The sequence below is a fragment of the Gadus macrocephalus genome, chromosome 4, assembly GCF_031168955.1.
Source record: "Gadus macrocephalus chromosome 4, ASM3116895v1".
Taxonomy (NCBI): Eukaryota; Metazoa; Chordata; class Actinopteri; order Gadiformes; family Gadidae; genus Gadus; species Gadus macrocephalus.
Genome location: NC_082385.1, coordinates 718,154 through 724,117, shown reverse-complemented (window position 1 = coordinate 724,117; position 5,964 = coordinate 718,154). Strand labels below are relative to the sequence as shown.

The 5,964-nt window shown below is 43.5% G+C and overlaps 1 long non-coding RNA gene across 1 annotated transcript; it reads left to right on the top strand.

The window, feature by feature from the left end:
- Positions 1-4,480: 4,480 nt before the first annotated feature.
- Positions 4,481-5,349, top strand: LOC132454933 (uncharacterized). Its single transcript, XR_009525039.1, has 2 exons — positions 4,481-4,864; positions 5,178-5,349. It is a non-coding gene; the product is annotated as an uncharacterized LOC132454933 (long non-coding RNA).
- The last annotated feature ends 615 nt before the right edge of the window (positions 5,350-5,964 follow it).

Sequence of the window (5,964 nt, the reverse complement as noted above, 5' to 3'; positions counted from 1 at the left end):
CTCACCAAGGCTCTGGATTAATTATAGCATGCAAATGTGTAACCATGTGTATGAATGGGACTCGCCAACATGTGTGCACACATACCATCACACAAACAGTAAATACAAATACACCAGAGATGATGGCACATTGCTTGTGGTTGGGAAATGAAACTGAATTAACTTCTCTGTGCTGAAGTATCAAGATTATGAATATTATGGTTCAGGGAATGAAGACTGCAACCGTGCAGTCTTTTTATGCACCAAACGCTTAGAAGATTGTGTAATACACACAGGCTTAAAAACCGTCATGAAGCAGATGAATCAAGAAGACATGCATGTATGATTTGGTTTAAGTCTTGCATCTTGTTGAATATAATGCAAAAACAAGCGATACAATCTTGTGAATGTTATATCCTGTATGATTCATTCATGCATGCTTTTTTAAAGGATGAGCTTTCTTTACAATGAGTGTCACACAAAAGATGGTGGAAATACACGGCAACAGGCAGTGTGTGTGTGTGTGTGTGTGTGTGTGTGTGTGTGTGTGTGTGTGTGTGTGTGTGTGTGTGTGTGTGTGTGTGTGTGTGTGTGTGTGTGTGTGTGTGTGTGTGTGTGTGTGTGGGGCTTTCAAGGCAATAACTATTATTAGTAGCATCAAATACATCTGTAATTCAATCATTTGTGCATAGTCAGCCAAGTGTGCAAGTGTTATGCAGCCAGTAAGGTTTTGGCATCTTGTGCAAGGCTGCCAACATTGGGAATTGAACCCAGAACCCTTTGGGCTGAGAGCCAAACACCCGCAGCACTAGTGGATCCTGTTCCTTGAAGGGCAACGAGAAGTCTGCTACTTCTGGCTGAAAATCATTTTTGCACTTTTTCTATTGTTTGCTCTGATTAAGGTGAAAGAAAGTTTGGTTGGACCACACCCCCAACACTGGCTCCTATAGAAACCAACGCTTCTACTCTACGGCCGGGCAATATGCTCAATGCATGCAGGCTTCTCTCCTTATAAGAATAAGTGGAGTATAATAAGATCATCTCGTATTGCACTGCTATCTTCCCTTCCCCCAAGAGCATCGTTAAAAAACAATTTAATCAAGTAACATTCACTGTGCAGGAGACTATTATCAAATCATCACTTCTGTGAAATACCATAGATGAGGACAAGTCTTTATCTGTCAAGGCCAAAACCACACTATCATCAAAAGAATGTGACGGAATGTATAAGAAAGTTGAGCAAAACACAAATGTCCTATAAAAACCCTTGAAAAAAGTCAAAAGGGATTTCATTAGTGGAGAATGGCTTCATCTAAAGATCCTAAATTCATTGAGTTAACGCCAGACTTAATGTCGTCAGCGGGTAACGCGATCGCTCAGCTCGTCTCCCCCGGTGGGGGGATCACAAACCCGCCCGCCCCCGTATGGCTGTTGTCACGACAACACAGTTGATTGATCCAATGTGACGTGTTTCTGACATAACCAAATGTATGCTTGTGTTCCCTATTATATCTGCCCTTGCTTTCATACTCATAAATATCACCAGCTCATCAAAAAGAAAGATGTTTTCAAATCTTAATTCAACACTTTTAATATAGCGCTTAATAGCTGCGGTTTCAAAAACAAAACACATTCAACCTCCCCCAGCTTACAAGAAAATTGATATTATTAAACTTTCTCCAAGTCAGAGTAACCAACCAAGACAGCCATTAGCCTTCAGTACACACAATACGACCATTGCTCCAAAAGCCTCATTATAATAACGAGTGTGTTGAGTAGGCGATGTAGCATAGGGTCCAATCTGTTTGCCATAATATTCCGACATACAGTATGTTCCAGGATCAATATATCTCTCTCTGCTTGAGACTGAGGATGTCCCGCCATATGTAGCGTTGACTTTGCGCAAGCCGTCTATATTTATTATGTTCCGACCGTAAGTGCTGGCTACCCCAGACAGCATGTGTTATGTGTCTGGCGAAGCTTAATGCTCTGATCTGATTTTGCCGTGTTAGTAAAAAGTAGAAAACAAACTGCTGACTTCTCTGGGCTCCTTAATGGGCCTTAACTAGCACTAACTTGCGCACTGAGCTAGCATTAGAGCCAGGATGGACCGAGGGTTTCACCAGGATGGAGCCCAGACCAAACCACAACGGCCGCTAGGTGAACACGGCCCATAGACTGTAATGCCTGTATACCTGTTTAGAAGCTGTGGTGTGTGTGTGTGCGTGTGTGTGCGTGCGTGTGCATGCGTGTGTGTGTGCGTGTGCGTTTGTGCGTATGTGTCTGTCCATCTATCCGTCTACCTTTTTCTCTGCCTGCCTGCCAGTCTGTCTGCCTGCCTGTCCGTCTTTGTCTCTCTCTGTCCGTCTCTCTTTCTGTTTGTCTCTCTATCGTCTATATTGTTGAGGTTTGTCCTCCACCGAATCGTCATTGAAACGCTCTCTGGTAATATTTGGAAGGTCGGCTGAGTGTTGTGTGTCTGTGTGTTGTGTACCTTGTGTTGTGTGTCTCTGTGTTGTGTACCTCGTGTTGTGTGTCTCTCTGTTGTGTACCTCGTGTTGTGTGTCTCTCTGTTGTGTACCTCGTGTTGTGTGTCTCTGCGTTGTGTAACTCGTGTTGTGTGTCTCTCTGTTGTGTACCTCGTGTTGTGTGTCTCTACGTCGTGTACCTCATGTTGCGTACCTCTGTGTTGTGCGCCTCGTGTTTTGTGTCTCTGCGTTGTGTGAACTCCTCTTGAGCCAGCAGAGTGGTGTGTGTCCTTCAGCTCGTTGAACAGCGTGCTACCAGGTCACCGCCCAGAACCGAACCAGAGAACGAGCCAAATGAACCCTGATATCGGGGGTATTACCGAGGAAAGGCTCGGGGAGTTGGTCTCAGTCCTGGGTCACCCTGACCGCAGGCTGCTGGGGCGGTGAGTCTCCCCTCCCCTCCACTGCCTCGCTCATGGTACGAGCGTGCCATCATTCAGAAGTATGTTGAAAACACAAGCCCGTAAAGCTTGTTTGAAAAGTGGTTCAGATGCAGGTTCACAGCTGGCGAGTTTCACTTGGATCTACTCTAACATCGGAATCCCTGAACGCATGCAACCCCATACTGTAAAGCGAACTATACCTATAACATCCCCCCCGCCACGATGAATACCTGAGCCGACCTGGCACTACGAGTGTATCTGTGTAGCTGTTATTTGAGTACACAGTAAAAAGGTCAAATCTGGTAACAAGTCAGCTCGAACAATAAAAAGATATTCGCAAAGAGCTTTTGAAACGGCAGATCCCCCGAAAGGTCAACGGTTGTCTAGACTCGCTGTGATAATCCCGCCTAAAATGTTTCCCAACTCGAAGTGTTCTTATCCAGGGTGCGGAATTTCAGTAAAACAAACAAACTCCAAACCGCAAAAGACCGGTTGTAGCTATTTTAAAACAAAGGTTTTACAAGAGTCGAACTAACAGCAGAGTGGCGCCCCTTTCTTTAGGAGGAAAGTGGAACCCCGCTAAATATAACTTCACCTGCATCGTTAGGACCGGCGCAGGCGAGCTACTCTGCCCGTCTGAACACAAATAAAATAAGACGGACGGCTGTGTCCACAGACGACAAAGCGGCCTCATTAGACGGAGAGCAGTCCTGGTTTGTTTGGATTCTACCACGGTATTAGCCGGCGGAAGATCCTTTGATTCCCTCTGACGTCCTCAGCGCATCTCTCCGGACCGAAGACTCATTGATCCGTCAGCCATCATCTCCCCCTTCATCCACCCACGCACACATTCATCCACCCACGCACACATTCATCCACCCACGCACACATCCATCCACCCATTCACACATTCATCCACCCATTCACACATCCATCCATTCACAATTCTGATGCCTATTCTGCACTTGGATGACCTTGGTTCAATTCACAAGCTTGGTTTAGCAGAAATGTCTGTGACCTGGTGAGACGTTGCGCTTTGATCGTTGTTGTGCCATCGTTTTGAGGTGTTTTCCACATCGGCGTCACACACAAAGGGAGAAGTAAGCACCAAACGAAGGCCTACCTTTTCTCCGTGACATAGGTTGACTTTGTTGACATTAGCTCAAACCGTATCCACTTCTAAGTAAGAGCGTTGCTTTATAGTTGAGTTTAAGCAGCATGGTCTAATATAAAGAAGCGGCTTAATTTTGTACTTTTCTTTCTTTCTTTCTGGTGACAGAAGATACTCTTTGAACTCTGGAATATTCCACTGTCACCTTTAAAGTTCAGACTTCTGTACACACCAACCTATGATGTGACATGCACCTACTACTGACACGAACGCACGTGCACACACACACACACACACACACACACACACACACACACACACACACACACACACACACACACACACACACACACACACACACACACACACACACAGTCAAAACAGCCTTTTGAAATGAATGATAGCTGTAAATTAACTGTATAGAATGCAATGATTGTTTCTTCGGGTGCTGCTGCTGTAATGTGTCCATATCAACATATTACCAGAGAATGTCTAATATGAGGAGAACTGGCACTCGCGGGTTAGTTCCGGTTTTCTGGACTGGTTGCAGTAATAATCTTTAACCACGCGGGGCGCTCGTAGGCGAGTCCAGAATGAATGGGAGCCAACAGGGTTTTATCCTCAGAATCCACTTTTCTCACGATGTAATTTTTTGTCAAGTAATTTGAAAGTTGCTATCAAAGGGTGGGGCTAAGATAATAAACTCAGCTGAATATTGCATTTTTTAAGGTCACGTATCTGTTCTAAAAAGGCGTTAAAAACATGCGATGACGTCACACACTGTAATACTGTCAGAGGTACTGCTTTACGGCAGTTTCTAAAGCACTTCCCTTTTCCCGCAACGATAACACCAGCTGTTGGAGGTAAGGCTTTTTTTTGCTTAATACCCTAGTAACAGAGTTTTAGTGAGCTAATGTAAAAAAAAGAAATGCGCAAATGTTTTACATATGTATGTTACAGAGTGTTTTTTCTAATCCTCACTAGGTGCCGATGATAAAGCTTTTTTTTTAGTAACGATGCATCGTTACTAAAGCCATTTCTTTCTCCTAAAATAGAAACCTGGATTAGAATCATAATTTTAAGACTGCATCAATTTAGTTTACATCAGTAAACAATCTGCTAGAGAGCAGTGTTCTGTTGTTCTCCTCATGCCTCTTCCTTTCTTGATCTCTACAGTCGGACCTTGATGCTGTGACAACGGACAAGTCTTCTTCCTCTGTCCTTTTCCCCTGCCTCTGTTCAGTATGTTCAGTGTTGTTAAATCATTTCTCTTTTTTTTTTATTAGTTACTGTTCTTATTGTGTTCTTGTTAGTGTGATGTTTGAATAAACTTGCCTGTTGCAATGTTGGTATAATGTTTGTATGATTACTGTTATACAACTGTTACTGTTTCAATGTGACCCAGACCATATTTCTCATTTAACAAACATGTGTAGCTTATAATGTGTTGCATGGCAGAGCAATTATATTCAATGACTTAAAACAAACCCATCTGTAAAGATCAGTGAATGCATAGAAATCAATGACAAGTGGTGTAGATGGTTTTCCCTCTGTGCAAGGTCATTAGCCCAAGTCCTACAAATAAATAACGACTGTAATAGCAGATGTTGAAGTTGTTAAATTGTTAACTAACCATTTGTATGGAACAATCGGTTAAGGTGAGTTAAGTGCTTGAGTCTCGACACTTTAGAGAATGTCTAGCGCGCAACTTGAATAAGCCATGTGCGATATTACCCGGGCTCCAGCGCAACTTTCCTTACCAGGTGAAGCCTCAGGTAGCCTAGGACCATTCATACAGGAGCAAGCAAGAACGTTACCTTTTTCTGTCCTTGGGAAACGAAAAGACGGACAATCCGTTTCCACTGTAAGTGCAGTTTATCCTTGCACATTTACGAGGCATTTCTTTTTTAAACCATCTTTATTTTCGAAAAATAGACAATGACAGATTAAATGATATTGAGCG